The sequence below is a fragment of the Ranitomeya imitator genome, chromosome 1 (assembly GCF_032444005.1).
Source record: "Ranitomeya imitator isolate aRanImi1 chromosome 1, aRanImi1.pri, whole genome shotgun sequence".
Classification (NCBI taxonomy): domain Eukaryota; kingdom Metazoa; phylum Chordata; class Amphibia; order Anura; family Dendrobatidae; genus Ranitomeya; species Ranitomeya imitator.
In genome coordinates this window covers 57276858-57299840 of record NC_091282.1, presented here as the reverse complement: position 1 = coordinate 57299840, position 22983 = coordinate 57276858, and the positions used below count along the sequence as shown (strand labels likewise).

At 47.7% G+C, this 22983-nt stretch overlaps 1 protein-coding gene across 3 annotated transcripts in view; it reads left to right on the top strand.

The window, feature by feature from the left end:
• Nucleotides 1-22983, top strand: part of LOC138662023 (urea transporter 2-like) — a 296371-nt gene that overhangs the window by 204481 nt on the left and 68907 nt on the right. Inside the window, exon 1 of one of the 3 annotated variants that reach the window (XM_069747128.1) lies at nt 8982-9269. The exons of the other annotated variants lie outside the window; for them this stretch is intronic. The gene's annotated coding sequence lies outside the window, so the exon portion shown is untranslated. Of the gene's footprint in view, nt 1-8981; nt 9270-22983 lie in introns of those variants that run through there. 3 annotated transcript variants of the gene reach the window in all.

Sequence of the window (22983 nt, the reverse complement as noted above, 5' to 3'; positions counted from 1 at the left end):
AGCTAATACCAGATTGTAAGTCATTACTTAGGATATAATAGAACATGATTATTGCATAAGAATTACATCTTTGGACGCACGACAAATTATTTCTTCACTATTAATACCATATTGTTCACCCTTGAGCACACTGAATAGCGGCACACACACACATTTGACTGCTTGCCAGACAGAACTTTGTGTGTCCTGCTAATATAAGCAGGTTTAGAAAAATAGACACCATTCACTCTTTATAATGTGACCAAGACAACACAAACTGGGCATAAACATCAGGTACAAAGTACTGCAGGCAGCCGAAGAGTACAGAAAACATGGAAAAAAAATAAATCATGATTAAACCAGTCACTTGCCAATAATTATGTGCACTGAATGGGCTTATTATTTAGGCACTGGCATTGTGCACCAGTGGACCAGCTCTGCCAAGCGAAAAATCTGACGTACACAACCACATAGAATAGCAAGTGCCATTAAGAAAACCAACTATCACCAGCCAATCATCACATATCTGGACTAAGGCTACCTGCCCACGAGGAGCTTTTGGTGCGTTTTTGACGCTGCAAGCTTTTGTTGAGTTTTTGACATTTTTGTATTTATGCTGTGTCAACAACTCAACACCTTACATTTCCAGCAAAGTTAACGGGATTTATAGAAATCTCCCTCCCAATGCACTTATTTTTAACCCAACATATTCTGACATGCCTTATTCAGTTCTATGGGTGTGTAAAAAAAAAAGAAAGAAAAGTGGATCACCGATGAATAATCCAGTTTTTATGGATAAGGTATAATTATTAACACAGGAAACTGCATTTGTTCTTGTCCATTGTATTCACTGCGGATGTATCAAAACAAATGCCATAAGGATGATAATACAGATTTTAAAAAAATCATCCTTTTTCTGGATGAAATTCATAATATTTTTTAAATGTTGCCTAAACATATGAAGCAAATCTGGATCAAAATTCATGTTAAAAAAAATCAGTGTGAACTTAGCCTTATTTTTTTTTATTGACAAGACAGTCTTAATTCTGATATTGCAAGAATTGCGGAGGTGGCGACGATAGCAATGATCTCGCCGCCTCTATAACCCCCATAAGAAAAGCTGAAGATTTTATGGTTTCTTGTTTCTTGGAATGTTGGGCAGCGAGCCTTGTGAAAACAAGATTAGATAGAAATGAATATATATACTGCTGGAGTCATTTTTGCAAGTTATAATGTTTCACCTTTATCACACACATACCGTACATATACAGCTCTATAATGTGTAGATTGGATACTGTGAGTTTGAGCCAGATTTTGTAGGACCCATACAGCCGGAGTCATCCTACGTCCAACTACTGGAGCTAAGCGATCTTCTTGGGTTGGATTGCCTGTCTAATTTAACCAGCGTCGGACTGTAGCACCTTGGGCCCACTAGATAAAATCATTCTTCTATGGTACATAGAAATAAATTCAAGACCACCAATTGTGCTGTAAAACACGCTAATATCAGGGTATAATATAAGGTAGTATATGTCTTAATTATGTAGCAGGGGTTGGAGTAACCCCCTCATAGGGTATAATGTAGCCCCCTCTCATACGGTATATTGTAGCCCTCCCCATAGAATAGAATGTGGCTTCCTTCATGGAATATAATGCAGCCCCCTCATAGGGTATAATGCAGCCCCCTCACAGGGTATATTGTAGCCCTCCCCATAGAATATAATGTAGCCTCCCTCACGGAATATAATGCAGCTCCCTCATAGGGTATAATGTAGCCCTCCCATAGAATATAATGCAGCCATCTTAATATACTATAAAGCAGCCCCCCATAGAATATAATGCTGTCTCCCTCATAGAGTATAATGCAACCCCTTCATAGAATATAATGTAGGGCCCTCATAGGGTATAATGCAGACCCCCTTAGAATATAATGCAGCCCCCTCAGAGTATAATACAGCACCATCATAGGGTTTAATGCAGTCACCTCATAAGGTATAATGCAGCCTGTTATGGCTGGCAATCAGGCAACACAGCGTGCAGTAATCAGCGCACATACAGAGATCTGGCAATAACCAAAAACAATAGGACGAGCTCTGAGACGTGGAATCTCTGTAGACTGCAGTACCTGATCTATCCTCATACAACTATAAGCAGCAGTGGATTGCGCCTAACAACTACCTATGCAACTCGGCACTGCCTGAGGAGCTGACTAGCCTGAAGATAGAAATACAAGCCTGACTTACCTCAGAGAAATACCCCAAAGGAATAGGCAGCCCCCCACATATAATGACTGTTAGCAAGATGAAAAGACAAACGTAGGAATGAAATAGATTCAGCAAAGTGAGGCCCGATATTCTAGACAGAGCGAGGATAGCAAAGAGAACTATGCAGTCTACAAAAAACCCTAAAACGAAAACCACGCAAAGGGGCAAAAAGACCCACCGTGCCGAACTAACAGCACGGCGGTGCACCCCTCTGCTTCTCAGAGCTTCCAGCAAAAGACAATAGCAAGCTGGACAGAAAAAAACAGAAAACAAACTAGAAGCACTTATCTAGCAGAGCAGCAGGCCCAAGGAAAGATGCAGTAGCTCAGATCCAACACTGGAACATTGACAAGGAGCAAGGAAGACAGACTCAGGTGGAGCTAAATAGCAAGGCAGCCAACGAGCTCACCAAAACACCTGAGGGAGGAAGCCCAGAGACTGCAATACCACTTGTGACCACAGAAGTGAACTCAGCCACAGAATTCACAACAGTACCCCCCCCTTGAGGAGGGGTCACCGAACCCTCACCAGAACCCCCAGGCCGACCAGGATGAGCCACATGAAAGGCACGAACAAGATCTGGGGCATGGACATCAGAGGCAAAAACCCAGGAATTATCTTCCTGAGCATAACCCTTCCATTTGACCAGATACTGGAGTTTCCGTCTAGAGACACGAGAATCCAAAATCTTCTCCACAATATACTCCAATTCCCCCTCCACCAAAACAGGGGCAGGAGGCTCCACAGATGGAACCATAGGTGCCACGTATCTCCTCAACAACGACCTATGGAATACATTATGTATGGAAAAGGAGTCTGGGAGGGTCAGACGAAAAGACACCGGATTGAGAATCTCAGAAATCCTATACGGACCAATAAAACGAGGTTTAAATTTAGGAGAGGAAACCTTCATAGGAATATGACGAGAAGATAACCAAACCAAATCCCCAACACGAAGTCGGGGTCCCACACGGCGTCTGCGATTAGCGAAAAGCTGAGCCTTCTCCTGGGACAAGGTCAAATTGTCCACTACCTGAGTCCAGATCTGCTGCAACCTGTCACCACAGAATCCACACCAGGACAGTCCGAAGACTCAACCTGTCCTGAAGAGAAACGAGGATGGAACCTAGAATTGCAGAAAAATGGAGAGACCAAGGTAGCCGAGCTGGCCCGATTATTAAGGGCGAACTCAGCCAACGGCAAAAATGACACCCAATCATCCTGGTCAGCGGAAACAAAACATCTCAGATATGTTTCCAAGGTCTGATTGGTTCGTTCGGTCTGGCCATTAGTCTGAGGATGGAAGGCCGAGGAGAAAGATAGGTCAATGCCCATCCTACCACAAAAGGCTCGCCAGAACCTCGAGACAAACTGGGAACCTCTGTCAGAAACAATATTCTCAGGAATGCCATGTAAACGAACCACATGCTGGAAGAACAAAGGCACCAAATCAGAGGAGGAAGGCAATTTAACCAAGGGCACCAGATGGACCATTTTAGAAAAGCGATCACAGACCACCCAAATGACCGACATTTTTTGAGAAACGGGAAGGTCAGAAATGAAATCCATCGAAATATGTGTCCAAGGCCTCTTCGGGACCGGCAAGGGCAAAAGCAACCCACTGGCACGTGAACAGCAGGGCTTAGCCCTAGCACAAATTCCACAGGACTGCACAAAAGCACGCACATCCCGTGACAGAGATGGCCACCAGAAGGATCTAGCAACCAACTCCCTGGTACCAAAGATTCCTGGATGACCGGCCAGCACCGAACAATGAAGTTCAGAGATAACTTTACTAGTCCACCTATCAGGGACGAACAGTTTCTCGGCCGGACAACGATCAGGTTTATTAGCCTGAAATTTCTGCAACACTCTCCGCAAATCAGGGGAGATGGCAGACACAATGACTCCTTCCTTGAGGATACTCACCGGCTCAGATAACCCCGGAGAGTCGGGCACAAAACTCCTAGACAGAGCATCCGCCTTCACATTTTTAGAGCCCGGAAGGTATGAAATCACAAAATCAAAACGAGCAAAAAATAACGACCAACGGGCCTGTCTAGGATTCAAGCGCTTGGCAGACTCGAGATAAGTCAAGTTCTTATGATCAGTCAATACCACCACGCGATGCTTAGCACCCTCAAGCCAATGACGCCACTCCTCGAATGCCCACTTCATGGCCAGCAACTCTCGGTTGCCCACATCATAATTACGCTCAGCAGCAGAAAATTTCCTGGAAAAGAAAGCACATGGTTTGAACACTGAGCAACCAGAACCTCTCTGTGACAAAACCGCCCCTGCACCAATCTCAGAAGCATCAACCTCGACCTGGAACGGAAGAGAAACATCAGGTTGACACAACACAGGGGCACAGCAAAAACGACGCTTCAACTCCTGAAAAGCTTCCACGGCAGCAGAAGACCAATTAACCAAATCAGCACCCTTCTTGGTCAAATCGGTCAATGGTCTGGCAATGCTAGAAAAATTACAGATGAAGCGACGATAAAAATTAGCAAAGCCCAGGAATTTCTGCAGACTTTTTAGAGATGTCGGCTGAGTCCAATCCTGGATGGCCTGAACCTTAACCGGATCCATCTCGATAGTAGAAGGGGAAAAGATGAACCCCAAAAATGAAACTTTCTGCACACCGAAGAGACACTTTGATCCCTTCACGAACAAGGAATTAGCACGCAGTACCTGGAAAACCATTCTGACTTGCTTCACATGAGACTCCCAATCATCTGAGAAGATCAAAATGTCATCCAAGTAAACAATCAAGAATTTATCCAGATACTCACGGAAAATGTCATGCATAAAAGACTGAAAAACAGATGGAGCATTGGCAAGTCCGAACGGCATCACCAGATACTCAAAATGACCCTCGGGCGTATTAAATGCCGTTTTCCATTTCCTAAATTTCTGACAATATACTTCTATATCATCCTGACCCTGGCATAAAGCCAGCAGATTTTGCTCAGCCTGATCCACTGAATTAGGCTGATCGTAAAGCAATCCGAGCGCCAGGAAAAATGCATCAACATTACTCAATGCAGAATCTCCTGGTGCAAGAGAAAACGCCCAGTCCTGTGGGTCGCCGCGCAAAAAAGAAATAATAATCAAAACCTGTTGAATAGGATTACCAGAAGAATGAGGTTTCAAGGCCAAAAATAGCTTACAATTATTTCTGAAGCTCAGGAACTTAGTTCTGTCACCAAAAAACAAATCAGGAATCGGAATTCTTGGTTCTAGCATCGATTTCTGATCAATAGTATCTTGAATCTTTTGTACATTTACAACGAGATTATCCATTGAGGAGCACAGAGCCTGAATATCCATGTCCACAGCTGTGTCCTGAAGCACTCTAATGTCTAGGGGAAAAAAAAGACTGAAGACAGAGCTAAGAAAAAAAAATGATGTCAGGATTTCTTTTTTCCCTCTATTGGGAATCATTGGTGTGGCTCCTTGTACTGTTATGGCTGGCAATCAGGCAACACAGCGTGCAGTAATCAGCGCACATACAGAGATCTGGCAATAACCAAAAACAATAGGACGAGCTCTGAGACGTGGAATCTCTGTAGACTGCAGTACCTGATCTATCCTCACACAACTATAAGCAGCAGTGGATTGCGCCTAACAACTACCTATGCAACTCGGCACTGCCTGAGGAGCTGACTAGCCTGAAGATAGAAATACAAGCCTGACTTACCTCAGAGAAATACCCCAAAGGAATAGGCAGCCCCCCACATATAATGACTGTTAGCAAGATGAAAAGACAAACGTAGGAATGAAATAGATTCAGCAAAGTGAGGCCCGATATTCTAGACAGAGCGAGGATAGCAAAGAGAACTATGCAGTCTACAAAAAACCCTAAAACGAAAACCACGCAAAGGGGCAAAAAGACCCACCGTGCCGAACTAACAGCACGGCGGTGCACCCCTCTGCTTCTCAGAGCTTCCAGCAAAAGACAATAGCAAGCTGGACAGAAAAAAACAGAAAACAAACTAGAAGCACTTATCTAGCAGAGCAGCAGGCCCAAGGAAAGATGCAGTAGCTCAGATCCAACACTGGAACATTGACAAGGAGCAAGGAAGACAGACTCAGGTGGAGCTAAATAGCAAGGCAGCCAACGAGCTCACCAAAACACCTGAGGGAGGAAGCCCAGAGACTGCAATACCACTTGTGACCACAGAAGTGAACTCAGCCACAGAATTCACAACAGCAGCCCCCCATAAAATATAATGTCCTCATAGTATAAAAAAAATCTCCCCACAGAATATAATGTAGCCCTCCCACATAGGGTATAATGCAGCCCCCATAGAACTTAATGCAGCCCACTCATTGGGTATATTGCAGCCCCCTCAAAGGGTATAATGCAGCCCCATAGAATATAATGTAGCTCCCTCATACAGTATGCAGCCCCCCATAGAATATAATGTAGACCCTCATAGAGTATAATGCAACCCCCCTCCATAGAATATAATGTAGCCCCCTCCACAGTATTATGGCCACCAGAACTCATTCACTGCTGTTATATATATGCATATATATATATATATATATATATATATATGTATATATATAGCACAATACTCACCTCTCCTCCTCGTTCCCCCACTGATCCCGGCTCTGCTTCGGTCTCAGCAGCTGCGCTGCCATCTGCCCGGCATACACAGCATGTTGCGCGATAAAGTGACATCATCGGGCACCGCCTGTGTCAGAGGCAGATGGGAAGGATGGGAGAGGGAGCGTCATTGGACGCTTTATCCTCCATTACTGCTATCAACTGTATTAGCATCTATAATGCCGATACAGTTGAATGCGATGCAAGCCGGGGAGCAGCAGGGAAAGACAGGAGGCAGGAGCCGACTGCTGCAGCTAAAGCCTATGGCGGCTGCTGAAGAGAAATGAATATTCACTGCTCCCCAGTGTGATCTGAACTCTAGAACAGATTGTCTGCTGAAAAGGAGTCTGCTGAAAAATGCTCCTGGAAAGACAGAAAGCATGAGTTTAATATAGCCCTGGAGGCCAGTGTGAAAGTTGCAAAATTACTAATTTTCCTTTTTAATAAAACATGAATTTATTTATTTAAAAAATATATATATTTTTTTTTTTTTCATAAATTTAGTACATGTAACACAAAAAAACGCCTGTAAAGGCGAGGTGCAGACAGGTGAATTTTTAGTGTGAATGTGATCCGAAAAAACATCAGATCGCCCTCGGACCAAGTTTCTAATAATAGGGCCGTGCACATTTCCGATTTTTTTCTTGGACCTAGTCTGTTCAAGGTTAAAAAATAGTTGCTTGCCCGAGTTTAATCTCATGTTTGGATCGGACTCGGCCGTGTAAGTCATCGAATCCATTGAAAACTTAGGACGCACTCGGACTGAGGAAATGGAGGAGGTGGAGAAATTTAGCAGGAGTCCTGAAAATGATGAGAAACTGATACAGAAACTCTATTACAAAATTGCAAAACTCTATGTTATTATATATAATTGCCCCAAATTGGAAGATCATTGCTGCTGCACCTGTCCGTGATTTGTATCTGCTAGGGAGCTGCTTTTCATGAAGAGTAGTCTTGTTTTCAAATCCTTGAAAGAACTTTGTCATAGTCGCATGACACCAGCAGACCCAATTTAGAAATGATTGAAAGAAAGTCCCAAGAACAGGAAACCCTTGTCCCTTTTTCGTGCCACTGTAATCACGAGTGGGTAGGTGTAACCTTACATTTTTGGAATAATATGTGAAATATGCAGTAAGGAGAGATATTTATTGTCTGTGCTGGAGGCACCTGTGGGATTTCCATATGATTTTCAGTCACTTTTGGCGGCTTCAACCAGATTGACCTGTGCTCGTCTTAGGGCTTCATAAGCGCTTTATAAACATGTCAGACAATGCTGAGCACAATCCGCTGAGCTCAACCGAGCCCTTCACAATGGACCATTGGAACGCGACCACAAGCGGATTTCAAGACTGCTCGAGATCTGAGCCTCAGGTTGGACACTAGCATCGTCCCATAGATTACTTTTCAGGCCACGTTCACACTTTCAGTATTTGGTCCGTATTTTCCATCAGTATTTGTAAGCCAAAACCAGGAGAGAAACAATCAGAGGAAAAGTATAATAGAAACATATGCACCACTTCTGTATTTATCGCCCACTCCTGGTTTTGGCTTACAAACACTGATGTAAAATGCTGACCAAATACTGAACGTGTGAATATGGCCTAATCAGATAAATGTTTTTAAAAATCTGAAAAAATATCTAAAAAAAAATGAAATCCCCTCCCACTTTTCCCAATCTAAAATTATAGAAATTAAAAAGAAAACATTAAGTATCAACATATCCCATCTATCTAGTTATAAAATGATTTTTTTTTTTCACCAATCCACTGGACTTGAATTTTTACTAAGTTAAAAAAAAAAAAGTTATGACCCTTGGAAGAAAGGGGAGAAAATAATGAAAATATGGAAAATAAACATGTGACCTTCCACAAAGAGGTAAAAAAAAAAAGACGTACCGTAAATATATTGATGATATATTTGTGTGTGTTTTTAGGGTGTGTTATACTTTGGAGTACGTCTTTATCTTTTTTGACCACAGTAGAACGTCGGCACAGCCGGCCAGACGCAGATAAGACGCTCTGCCCTATCTCTGCAGAACTGAACAGAAATGAGACTGATGTGTTCCTCTCCTCTCCCCCATCACAATACACAATTATAAAGTTGTCCAAAGCGGTCGTACATTACTATCCAACTTCCAGGGTGACCGACATGACAGCTGCTGCAGGACTTCGCTCTATTTCAGAGACTTCAGGCATCTTTCACTCATGTCACTACTTATTAGGAGGAGAAGGATGATGATGATAGACTGTGACGTCTTTTCCAACGTCTTTTACAAAGCTGGTGATGATTATTCTCATTTGATAACGGGAACTTGGTGCTACAACCTGAGCTGCCATCACATCTAGCACTGACTCCTTGGCCATGGCCATCTGCACCTTGAAGGATCTTCCAATACGCCTGACACAGTAAGTCAATGCTGGTCCTAGGATGGTGTAGCTTCAGTGCTGCATGTTCAGGAGACAGGTGATACAAGAAAGGGGACATCTTTTTTTACATTTATTTATTTTTCCTGTACCATGTCGACTAGTAAACCGTGAACATTTCAACAGTGCTAAAATACGAGCACAGTCACAAGTCACAAAGTTCATGTTCACTTATACGTGTACAGAAGAGCATCATTACTGATACAAAATGCAGTATATGGTATAAGTTTTCTAAGGAAACTAAAAATAAAATTAAAATTAAAAGAACAAACGTTTAACAAAAATGTAAAAAAAAAAAAAGATGCATAGCAGTTAAAATCACCCCCGTTAAAACTCTTTAAAAACAAAGAATATTTAGTATTGTTGTGTCCGAGAAAGTCCAATCTAGCAAACTATAAATGTTTTTTCAACTGTATGTTGAATGCCGAAAAGAAAATTAAAAAATGAAAAAGGCAAAGTTGTCATTTTTTGGGGGGACATTCCAAGAAAATAATACAATAAATAGTGATCAAAGTGTCCTACACATCTCTAAATGATATCAATAAAAATGTAATCTCAGTGCACAAAAAAAACTGGATTCGCACAACTCCTTAAATAGAAAAGTATAAAAAGTTAAGTGTCTTCGAAATGGTGACATCATTTTTTTTTTAATGTTCAGAATTTTTTTATTTTTTTTTATAAGCACTAACATAATAAGAGAAATAAAAAACTCAGTAAAAGTTAAAAAAAAACTTTAAATACGTTTGGAATTGTCATAATGGTACTGATTTGGAGAATCATGTTGTCCAGTCATTTTTACTGCCGAGTGAACGCCATATAAAAAAAGACAGAATTGCGGGTTTTTTTGTAGCCATTTCACCAGACTTGGAAAATTTTACCCATTTTTTCAGTGTATTAAATGGTAAAATGAATGGAGTTACTCATAACTGCTACTTGTCCTGCATAAAAATATGTCGATGGATAAGTAAAAAAGTTATGGCGCAAACATCAAAAATGTCTGGGTTCTTAAAAGGATTGCTCCTGCACCCGTCCTCTATTTTGCTGGATATCTCCTTTTCAATTTGGGAGCCAAGGATGCGGTGCACTACTATCTGTGTAATGACTGTGGCTTGAATGGTAACTTCCATAGTTCTCGTTATAAAAAAGAAAAGGCAACAATAAGTAAATAACTGAGTGACTGCCAATCAGAGCGGCTCACCCCGTCTTTCTCCGGTATGCTACCGGAATGTGTCCTATTTCCATTGAGCTCATTCTATTGTTAGGATACATCACCTTGATACATGAGATTCGGAAATCTGGGTGCGTTCAGCTCAACATGGAAAACTTTCAAAATATTTAATTCCACGAAAAAAGGGCAAAGCTGGTTTACGAACCGTACAGAGCAAACAGATGGGCACAAAGGTAAAGAAACATTGAAATATCATCTGTTCCTTGTGACTCATTGCAGACTTCACCTTTCGGTGACTCCACATTGTCTGCATGTTTACTGGAGAAAAAAAGACCAAAATCAATCAAGAATAATTAACTTGAGCCTCTCCTTATATTAAAGGAACCATGAGCAGGTTATTCTGATTTAGACTGGTCTTACATCTCATAATCCCATGGAGAAAAGAAAATGACCCACTGATCGCTGGTGTATGTAATGGTAATTAGTCTTGAGTTTGGGCTCAAGTTTTGACAGATGCCATGAAGACTGGTAGTTGGTCTGATCCAAGACCTACCCCAAGAAATAACACCATGTCAACACGGTGATGTGAATTCTCCTTGCTGTTTCCATGTCTCCCTTTATATTTCTATCATGGATGGTCATCCACAAAGACCTCTGTCTTCTGAGTTTGTTACCTCGTTTATTTAGCATCTTCAATAGTTTCCAGTGATTATAGGCACCAAACTGAGCACATTTTATGGTATGTCTTATTGATAGTGTTGAGCGATACCTTCCGATATCGGAAAGTATCGGTATCGGTTTGGATCGGCCGATATTCAAAAAATATCGGATATCGCCGATACCGATACCCGATCCCAATGCAAGTCAATGGGACCAAAATATCGGAATTAAAATAAACCCTTTCTTTCCTTGTAGGTTCATTCTACATGAAGGAAAACAACTAAGAATAATGCCGGATGTATTTGGGGAGGTGGCGGAGACATTAAAGTCATAGAGGTTTATCCCAATCAAATAGAATAGCATGTTTTTTGTTTTTTTTTAAGACGTTCGGAGTGACAAAGATATTGACTATGTAAATTTTTTTTTTATTTTGTCAGATATTGATGTTTCACTATTCCACGCCCTTCCCCTTCTTTTTTTTCTTTTTTTTTTTCTTTTCCCACACTTTCATCTTCATCATCATCAGCATCTTTGACATCAACTTCTTAACCTTATTCATCTTCTTCTTCATCTTCTACCTATTTTTTTTTTTTTATTACATTCTTCATATTCATTTTATTCAACTATTATTATTCTTCTTATTCTACATATTCTTTTTATTCCACTGTTATTATTCTTCCTATTCTACTTCTTCATCATATTCTCATTTGTGACAGGCATTCCCGTAGTTGTTATCTATAAAAGTTTGAAGATTACACCTTCCGTTCTGCCAGTCACAAAAGTTACATTTGTCCGCGTTCAGTTTGGCCTGCAGCATCAGGCTTTATCCAGGGGCACCACGAGGAGGAACGGACTCACCCCCATACACTGCTTAGTCTTCTTCTGCATATAATTTAGATAATATCTTTTGCTCTGATATTAAGTCTTATGCTTAATGTTCTTCTGCTCTTTGTTCTGCAGCCTCTTGTTCTTCTGCTTCTCGGTCTTCCATGTTGTCGTCTCCAGGGTCGTCGTCTCCAGTGTCGTCATCTCCGCCGTCGTCGTCTCCGCCGTCGTCGTCGTCGTCATCGGGGTGGTCTTCCGTGTCGTCGTCATCGTGGTGGTCTTCCGGGTCGTCGACGTTAGGGTCTTCAACTTGGAAATGTAGCAGAAGGTACAAGAAGGCTGAGAAAATGCCAAGAACCAGCTGATGGAACTGGAACTCGGATGGCTACCCGAAGGTTCAAGAGCCTATGGAACTACCGAGGACCAGCTGACGTTACTGGAACCCGGTTACTAAGCAGGAGGTACCCGTGCTAAAAAGCACTACCAAGGACCGCCTGACGTTGACGGAACTCGGATACCCAGAAGGAGGCACCTAAGCCAAAGGCTCTGCCCGGAACCAGCTGACGTTACTGGAACCAGGATGGGGAGCAGAAGGTACAAGAGCAAAAGACACTGCCGAGAACCAGCTGACGGTACTGGAACCCGGATGGGTAGCCGAAGGTCCAAGAGCCAATGGAACTACCGAGGACCAGCTGACGTTACTGGAACCCGGTTACTAAGCAGGAGGTACCCGTGCCTGAAAGCACTACCAAGGACCACCTGACGTTGGTGGAACTTGGATACCCAGAAGGAGGCACCTAAGCCAAAGGCTCTGCCCGGAACCAGCTGACGGTACTGGAACCAGGATGGGGAGCAGAAGGTACAAGAGCAAAAGACACTGCCGAGAACCAGCTGACGGTGCTGGAACCAGGTGGTGGACCCGAAGGCCCACAGGAGAGGAGAGAACAGCTAGGCCGCGAGGCAGCCGCAGTTACCGAACCCCAACAGTCCTACAGGGGGAGCTGGGCCTACTGGCACTACATAACCAGCCTTGACTACCAGTTCACGCAGCCCACATAGGAAGCTCCTAAACTGGAGGCACCCTGGAGTTGGCTAACTCGACCGCACCACGACGGGGCAAGCATAGGCGTCTCAGTGAAGTTGACACAACCCGGAAACAGCTGACGGTGCTGAAACCAGGCTTGGCACGAGGGAGTACCTGTGACAAGAACACTGCCGAGAACCAGCTGGCGGTGCTGGAACCCGGATGCGTTGCCCCAGTGTGCAAGAGCCAATGGCACGACCGAGGACCAGCTGACGGTGCTGGAACCCGGTTACTAAGCTGTAGGTGCCCGCGCTTAAAAGCACTACCAAGGACCGCCTGGCGTTGGCGGAACTCGGATACCCAGGAGGAGGCACCTAAGCCAAAGGCTCGGCCCGGAACCAGCTGACGGTGCTGGAACCAGGTGGTGGACCCCAAGGCCCACAGGAGAGGAGAGAACAGCTAGGCCGCGAGGCAGCCGCAGTTACCGAACCCCAACAGTCCTACAGGGGGAGCTGGGCCTACTGGCACTACAGAACCAGCCTTGACTACCAGTTCACGCAGCCCACATAGGAAGCTCCTAAACTGGAGGCACCCTGGAGTTGGCTAACCCGACCGCACCACGACGAGGCAAGCATAGGTGTCTCAGTGAGCTTGACACAACCCGGAAACAGCTGACGGTGCTGAAACCAGGCTTGGCACGAGGGAGTACCTGTGACAAAAACACTGCCGAGAACCAGCTGGCGGTGCTGGAACCCGGATGCGTTGCCCCAGTGTGCAAGAGCCAATGGCACGACCGAGGACCAGCTGACGGTGCTGGAACCCGGTTACTAAGCTGTAGGTGCCCGCGCTTAAAAGCACTACCAAGGACCGCCTGGCGTTGGCGGAACTCGGATACCCAGGAGGAGGCACCTAAGCCAAAGGCTCGGCCCGGAACCAGCTGACGGTGCTGGAACCAGGTGGTGGACCCCAAGGCCCACAGGAGAGGAGAGAACAGCTAGGCCGCGAGGCAGCCGCAGTTACCGAACCCCAACAGTCCTACAGGGGGAGCTGGGCCTACTGGCACTACAGAACCAGCCTTGACTACCAGTTCACGCAGCCCACATAGGAAGCTCCTAAACTGGAGGCACCCTGGAGTTGGCTAACCCGACCGCACCACGACGAGGCAAGCATAGGTGTCTCAGTGAGCTTGACACAACCCGGAAACAGCTGACGGTGCTGAAACCAGGCTTGGCACGAGGGAGTACCTGTGACAAAAACACTGCCGAGAACCAGCTGGCGGTGCTGGAACCCGGATGCGTTGCCCCAGTGTGCAAGAGCCAATGGCACGACCGAGGACCAGCTGACGGTGCTGGAACCCGGTTACTAAGCTGTAGGTGCCCGCGCTTAAAAGCACTACCAAGGACCGCCTGGCGTTGGCGGAACTCGGATACCCAGGAGGAGGCACCTAAGCCAAAGGCTCGGCCCGGAACCAGCTGACGGTGCTGGAACCAGGTGGTGGACCCCAAGGCCCACAGGAGAGGAGAGAACAGCTAGGCCGCGAGGCAGCCGCAGTTACCGAACCCCAACAGTCCTACAGGGGGAGCTGGGCCTACTGGCACTACAGAACCAGCCTTGACTACCAGTTCACGCAGCCCACATAGGAAGCTCCTAAACTGGAGGCACCCTGGAGTTGGCTAACCCGACCGCACCACGACGAGGCAAGCATAGGTGTCTCAGTGAGCTTGACACAACCCGGAAACAGCTGACGGTGCTGAAACCAGGCTTGGCACGAGGGAGTACCTGTGACAAAAACACTGCCGAGAACCAGCTGGCGGTGCTGGAACCCGGATGCGTTGCCCCAGTGTGCAAGAGCCAATGGCACGACCGAGGACCAGCTGACGGTGCTGGAACCCGGTTACTAAGCTGTAGGTGCCCGCGCTTAAAAGCACTACCAAGGACCGCCTGGCGTTGGCGGAACTCGGATACCCAGGAGGAGGCACCTAAGCCAAAGGCTCGGCCCGGAACCAGCTGACGGTGCTGGAACCAGGTGGTGGACCCCAAGGCCCACAGGAGAGGAGAGAACAGCTAGGCCGCGAGGCAGCCGCAGTTACCGAACCCCAACAGTCCTACAGGGGGAGCTGGGCCTACTGGCACTACAGAACCAGCCTTGACTACCAGTTCACGCAGCCCACATAGGAAGCTCCTAAACTGGAGGCACCCTGGAGTTGGCTAACCCGACCGCACCACGACGAGGCAAGCATAGGTGTCTCAGTGAGCTTGACACAACCCGGAAACAGCTGACGGTGCTGAAACCAGGCTTGGCACGAGGGAGTACCTGTGACAAAAACACTGCCGAGAACCAGCTGGCGGTGCTGGAACCCGGATGCGTTGCCCCAGTGTGCAAGAGCCAATGGCACGACCGAGGACCAGCTGACGGTGCTGGAACCCGGTTACTAAGCTGTAGGTGCCCGCGCTTAAAAGCACTACCAAGGACCGCCTGGCGTTGGCGGAACTCGGATACCCAGGAGGAGGCACCTAAGCCAAAGGCTCGGCCCGGAACCAGCTGACGGTGCTGGAACCAGGTGGTGGACCCGAAGGTCCACAGGAGAGGAGAGAACAGCTAGGCCGCGAGGCAGCCGCAGTTACCGAACCCCAACAGTCCTACAGGGGGAGCTGGGCCTACTGGCACTACAGAACCAGCCTTGACTACCAGTTCACGCAGCCCACATAGGAAGCTCCTAAACTGGAGGCACCCTGGAGTTGGCTAACCCGACCGCACCACGACGAGGCAAGCATAGGTGTCTCAGTGAGCTTGACACAACCCGGAAACAGCTGACGGTGCTGAAACCAGGCTTGGCACGAGGGAGTACCTGTGACAAAAACACTGCCGAGAACCAGCTGGCGGTGCTGGAACACGGATGCGTTGCCTTGCCTATTAAAGATTGTCTTCCTAGAGCCCCAACTAGCGGTGTTGGAGCAAAGGGTAAGCAGGGGGAGATGAGTGTAGGCCGAAGCCTGCACTGGAGGCAGCTTTGTGTCTGCGTTGCGTTTGCAGGACACTTTGCCGGCTACACACTGGGGGAACAGCTGGCGTTGCTGAACCCCACTAACACAATGGCGTGTGTTTTTCTCTGTGCAGCTAGCACTTGCGGGCAAAAACTAGCGATGTTAGAGCCCGTGTTGAAGCAGGAGGAGGAGGAGAGGAGCAGAGTGTAGGCCGAAGCTTAGTTGAACCAATTTCAAAGGAAACCTTTAACCCCCCCCTCAGGTGTTACAAAGTACAAGAGACACACCTTGTGCAGTATTAATGCTGCACAAGTGAAAGGTTGCTCTATTAATTTGTCTACTTGCACACGCTGAATGAAAGACATACACAATTTACCCCATTCTACAGTCAAACTGTAGTGGATGCGTGACTTGGTTTTTTGATGAGACGCAGCACAGGTGTCCAAAATAACGCCTTGGTGCTTGGAGCAGCTTCCTGAGCGTTGTTATTTGCTGTACAGGAGTCTGCGCTCTTGTGTTATCCCTTGGCAATGCCCTGTTAGCGCTGCCCATCTTATGACATCATTTCATGTTGGCCGGTGCGGTTAACGATGGCCATAAATCCCAGACCCACAGTGTCTTTTCATAAAGCCACACTGCGGTGCTGGGATTCGTGGCCTTGAGCAGTAAATATTTTGGCCGCTCACACACGTCCTTACACCTGCTTCAGACTGGGCGGCCTCTGCTGATCCCTTCTCGCATGCCGCGGCCATGAGGCTGCACAGTCTGAAGAAGGCTGAAGGAGATGAGTTAAGACAGGCGAAGATATGCACTGCTCGTGCCCATCAATCACACCCTCGCAGTCAAAATAATTAAGACAACGAGGAGCATTTTATTCAGGCAGGGCGGACGAACAGGCGCAAGTAGCCAACCAATGATGTCAGAAGACGGGAAGCGCTACCAAGGGGGGTGCTGCGTATCATTAGAAAGGAAAGTCACACCTCAGGGACAGTGGAATGGTCTCAAAGAGACACATTTTGTACGTGTTGAGTTCCACGTGGGCAAGGAGAAAACATCAGCCACCTTGTACAAATGCAGCAGTACTGCTGTACAAGGTGGCTGTTATACATAGAAACACCTGGGGGTGGGGGCCAGGCTCCCTTCAATTTCAGTTCATGTGCCTGCGTGGCGTTTGCAGGTCACGTTGCAAGCTGCACAGCAGGGGAACAGCTGGCGGTGCTGAACCCCACTAACAAATTGGCTGGTGTTTTTCTCTGTGCAGCTAGCATTTCCGGGCAAAAACTAGCGGTGTTTGAGCCCAGGGTCAGCAGGAGGAGGAGGAGAGGAGCAAAGTGTAGGCCGAAGCCTGCACTGGTGGCAGCTTTTGGTCGGTTGTGCCAGCGTGGCTTGTGCTGGACACGATGCCGGCTACACAGCGGGGGAACAGCTGGCGTTGCTGAACCCCACTAACACATTGGCTGGTGTTTTTCTCTGTGCAGCTAGCATTTCGGGGCAAAAACTAGCGGTGTTTGAGCCCAGGGTCAGCAGGAGGAGGAGGAGAGGAGCAAAGTGTAGGCCGAAGCCTGCACTGGTGGCAGCTTTTGGTCGGTTGTGCCAGCGTGGCTTGTGCTGGACACGATGCCGGCTACACAGCGGGGGAACAGCTGGCGTTGCTGAACCCCACTAACACATTGGCTGGTGTTTTTCTCTGTGCAGCTAGCATTTCCGGGCAAAAACTAGCGTTGTTAGAGCCCAGGGTCAGCAGGAGGAGGAGAGGAGCAGAGTGTAGGCCGAAGCCTAGTTGAACCAATTTCAAAGGTTACCTTTAACCCCCCCTCAGGTGTTACAAAGAACAAGAGCCACTCCTTCTGCAGCATTAATGCTGCACAAGTAAAAGGTTGCTCTATTAATTTGTCTACTTGCACAAGCTGAATGCAACACGTAGACTATTTAGCCCATTATACTGTTTAACAGTAGTGGAGGCGTGACTTGTCTTTTTAAAGAAAAGCAGCACAGGTGTCGAAAACAACACCTTTTTGCATGGGCGCAGCTTCCTGAGCGTTGTTAGTTGCTGTACAGGAGTCTGCGCTCTTGTGATCCTTTGGCCATGCGCTGTGAGCGCTTCCTGTCTTATGACCTCATTTCATGTTGGCCGTTGCGGTTAGCGATGGACATGAATCCCAGACCCACAGTGTGTTTTTAAAAAATCACACTGCGGTGCTGGGATTCGTGCCCTGGTGCAGTAAATATGTTTGCCGCTCACACATGTCCTTACACCTGCTTCAGACTGGACGGCCTCATCTGATCCCTTATCGCCTGCCGAGGCCATGAGGACACCCAGTCTGAAGAAGGCGGAAGGAGATGAGTGAACACAGGCAAACATATGCACTGCACATGCCCATCAATCACACCCTCGCTGTCCAAAAAAATAAGACACCGAGGGGCGTTGTTTCGAGCAGGGGAGATGCACAGGCGCAGCCAGCTAACCAATGATGTCAAAAGACGGGCAGCGCTAACAAGGGTGGTGCTGCGTGTCATTACAAAGGAAAGTCACACCTCAGGGACATTGTAATGGTCTCTAATGAGAAACATTTTCTACGTGTTGAGTTCCACGTGGGCAAGGAGAAAAAGTCAGCCACCTTGTACAAATGCAGCAGTACTGCTGTACAAGGTGGCTGTTATACATAGAAACACCTGTGGGTGGGGGGCAGGCTCCCTTCAATTTCAGTTCATGTGCCTGCGTGGCGTTTGCAGGTCACGTTGCAAGCTACACAGCAGGGGAACAGCTGGCGTTGCTGAACCCCACTGACACATTGACTGGTGTTTTTCTCTGTGCAGATTGCATGTCCGGGCAAAAACTAGCGGTGTTAGAGCCCAGGGTCAGCAGGAGGAGGAGGAGAGGAGCAAAGTGTAGGCCGAAGCCTGCACTGGTGGCAGCTTTTGGTCGGTTGTGCCAGCGTGGCTTGTGCTGGACACGATGCCGGCTACACAGCGGGGGAACAGCTGGCGGTGCTGAACCCCACTAACACATTGGCTGGTGTTTTTCTCTGTGCAGCTAGCATTTCCGGGCAAAAACTAGCGGTGTTTGAGCCCAGGGTCAGCAGGAGGAGTAGAGGAGCAGAGTGTAGGCCGAAGCCTAGTTGAACCAATTTCAAAGGTTACCTTTAACCCCCCCCCTCAGGTGTTGCAAGGTACAAGAGCCACACCTTGAACAGCATTAATGATGCACAAGTCAAAGGTTGCTCTATTTAATTTTGCTCCTTGCACACGCTGAATTAAACACGTACACTATTTAGCCCATTATACTGTCAAACAGTAGTGGAGGCGTGACTACTAGTCTTTTTAAGGTGACGCAGCACAGGTGTACAAATTTACACCTAGGTGCTGTGCGCAGATTCCTTACCGTTGTTATTTGCAGTACAGGAAACTGCGCTCTTGTGTTATCCCTTGGCAATACCCTGTTAGTGCAGGCCGTCTCATGACCTCATTTCATGTTGGCCGCTGCGGTTAACGATGGCCATAAATCCCAGACCCACAGTGGCTTTTCATAAAGTCACACTGCGGTGCTGGGATTCGTGGCCTTGTGCAGTAAATATGTTCGCCGCTCACACATGTCCTTACACCTGCTTCAGACTGGGCGGCCTCAGCTGATCCCTTATCGCATGCCGCGGCCATGAGGCCGCACAGTCAGAAGAAGGCGGAAGGAGGGGAGTGAAGACAGGGGAACATATGCACTGCTCGTGCCCATCAATCACACCCTCGCAGTCAAAATATATGAGACAACGGGGGGCGTTGTGTCGGGCAGGGGGACGCACAGGCACAGCCAGCCAACCAATGATGTCAGGAGACGGGCAGCGCTAACAATGGGGGTGCTGCGTGTCATTAAAAAGGAAAGTCACACCTCAGGGACATTGTAATGGTCTGTAATGAGACACATTTTGTACTTGTTGAGTTCCACGTGTGCAAGGAGAAAAAGTCAGCCACCTTGTACAAATGCAGCAGTACTGCTGTACAAGGTGGCTGTTATACATAGAAACACCTGGGGGGGTGGGGGGCAGGCTCCCTTCAATTTCAGTTCATGTGCCTGCGTGGCGTTTGCAGGACACGTTGCCAGCTACACAGCAGGGGAACAGCTGGCGGTGCTGAACCCCACTAACACATTGGCTGGTGTTTATCTCTGTGCAGCTAGCATGTCCGGGCAGAAACTGGCGTTGTTTGAGCCCAGGGTCAGCAGGAGGAGGAGAGGAGCAAAGTGTAGGCCGAAGCCTGCACTGGTGGCAGCTTTTGGTCAGTTGTGCCAGCGTGGCTTGTGCTGGACACGTTGCCGACTACACAGCAGGGGAACAGCTGGCGTTGCTGAACCCCACTAACACATTGGCTGGTGTTTTTCTCTGTGCAGCTAGCCGTTCCGGGCAAAAACTAGCGGTGTTTGAGCCCAGGGTCAGCAGGAGGAGTAGAGGAGCAGAGTGTAGGCCGAAGCCTAGTTGAACCAATTTCAAAGGTTACCTTTAACCCCCCCCCTCAGGTGTTGCAAGGTACAAGAGCCACACCTTGAACAGCATTAATGATGCACAAGTCAAAGGTTGCTCTATTTAATTTTGCTCCTTGCACACGCTGAATTAAACACGTACACTATTTAGCCCATTATACTGTCAAACAGTAGTGGAGGCGTGACTACTAGTCTTTTTAAGGAGACGCAGCACAGGTGTACAAATTTACACCTAGGTGCTGTGCGCAGATTCCTTACCGTTGTTATTTGCAGTACAGGAAACTGCGCTCTTGTGTTATCCCTTGGCAATACCCTGTTAGTGCAGGCCGTCTCATGACCTCATTTCATGTTGGCCGGTGCGGTTAACGATGGCCATAAATCCCAGACCCACAGTGGCTTTTCCTAAAGTCACACTGCGGTGCTGGGATTCGTGGCCTTGTGCAGTAAATATGTTCGCCGCTCACACATGTCCTTACACCTGCTTCAGACTGGGCGGCCTCAGCTGATCCCTTATCGCATGCCGCGGCCATGAGGCCGCACAGTCAGAAGAAGGCGGAAGGAGGGGAGTGAAAACAGGGGAACATATGCACTGCTCGTGCCCATCAATCACACCCTCGCAGTCAAAATATATGAGACAACGGGGGGCGTTGTGTCGGGCAGGGGGGACGCACAGGCACAGCCAGCCAACCAATGATGTCAGGAGACGGGCAGCGCTAACAATGGGGGTGCTGCGTGTCATTAAAAAGGAAAGTCACACCTCAGGGACATTGTAATGGTCTGTAATGAGACACATTTTGTACGTGTTGAGTTCCACGTGGGCAAGGAGAAAAAGTCAGCCACCTTGTACAAATGCAGCAGTACTGCTGTACAAGGTGGCTGATATACATAGAAACACCTGTGGGTGGGGGGCAGGCTCCCTTCAATTTCAGTTCATGTGCCTGCGTGGCGTTTGCAGGTCACGTTGCAAGCTACACAGCAGGGGAACAGCTGGCGTTGCTGAACCCCACTGACACATTGACTGGTGTTTTTCTCTGTGCAGATTGCATGTCCGGGCAAAAACTAGCGGTGTTAGAGCCCAGGGTCAGCAGGAGGAGGAGGAGAGGAGCAAAGTGTAGGCCGAAGCCTGCACTGGTGGCAGCTTTTGGTCGGTTGTGCCAGCGTGGCTTGTGCTGGACACGATGCCGGCTACACAGCGGGGGAACAGCAGGCGGTGCTGAACCCCACTAACACATTGGCTGGTGTTTTTCTCTGTGCAGCTAGCATGTCCGGGCAGAAACTGGCGTTGTTAGAGCCCAGGGTCAGCAGGAGGAGGAGAGGAGCAAAGTGTAGGCCGAAGCCTGCACTGGTGGCAGCTTTTGTTCTGTTGTGCCAGCGTGGCTTGTGCTGGACACGTTGCCGACTACACAGCAGGGGAACAGCTGGCGGTGCTGAACCCCACTAACACATTGGCTGGTGTTTTTCTCTGTGCAGCTAGCATTTCCGGGCAAAAACTAGCGGTGTTTGAGCCCAGGGTCAGCAGGAGGAGTAGAGGAGCAGAGTGTAGGCCGAAGCCTAGTTGAACCAATTTCAAAGGTTACCTTTAACCCCCCCCTCAGGTGTTGCAAGGTACAAGAGCCACACCTTGTGCAGCATTAATGCTGCACAAGTGAAAGGTTGCTCTATTTGTTTTGCTCCTTGCACACGCTGACTAAAACACGTACACTATTTAGCCCATTATACTGTCAAACAGTTGTGGAGGCGTGACTTGTCTTTTTAACGAGACGCAGCACAGGTGTCAAAATTTGCACCTAGGTACTGGGCGCAGATTCCTGAGCGTTGTTATTTGCTGTACAGGAGTCTGCGCTATTGTAATCCCTTGGCCATGCGCTGTGAGCGCTTCCTGTCTTCTGACCTCATTTCATGTCGGCCGTTGCGGTTAGCGATGGACATGAATCCCAGACCCACAGTGTGTTTTCAAAAAATCACACTGCGTGGCTGGGATTCGTGGCCTTGTGCAGTAAATAGGTTTGCCGCTTACACATGTCCTTACACCTGCTCCAGACTGGGCGGCCTCAGCTGATCCCTTATCGCCTACCACGGCCAGGAGGCCGCACAGTCTGAAGAAGGCGGAAGGAGATGAGTTAAGACAGGCGAACATATGCACTGCTCGTGCCCATAAACCACACCCTCGCTGACAAAATAAATATGACAACGAGGGGCGTTGTTTCTAGCAGGGCGGATGCACAGGCGCAGCCAGCTAACCATGATGACAAAAGACGGGAAACGCTACCAAGGGGGGTGCTGCGTATCATTACAAAGGAAAGTCACACCTCAGGGACAGTGGAATGGTCTCAATGAGACACATTTTGTACGTGTTGAGTTCCACGTGGGCAAGGAGAAAAAGTCAGCCACCTTGTACAAATGCAGCAGTACTGCTGTACTAGGTGGCTGTTATACATAGAAACACCTGGGGGGGTGGGGCCAGGTTCCCTTTTAATTTCAGTTCCTGTGCCTGCATGGCGTTTGCAGGTCACGTTGCCGGCTACACAGCAGGGGAACAGCTGGCGTTGCTGAACCCCACTAACAC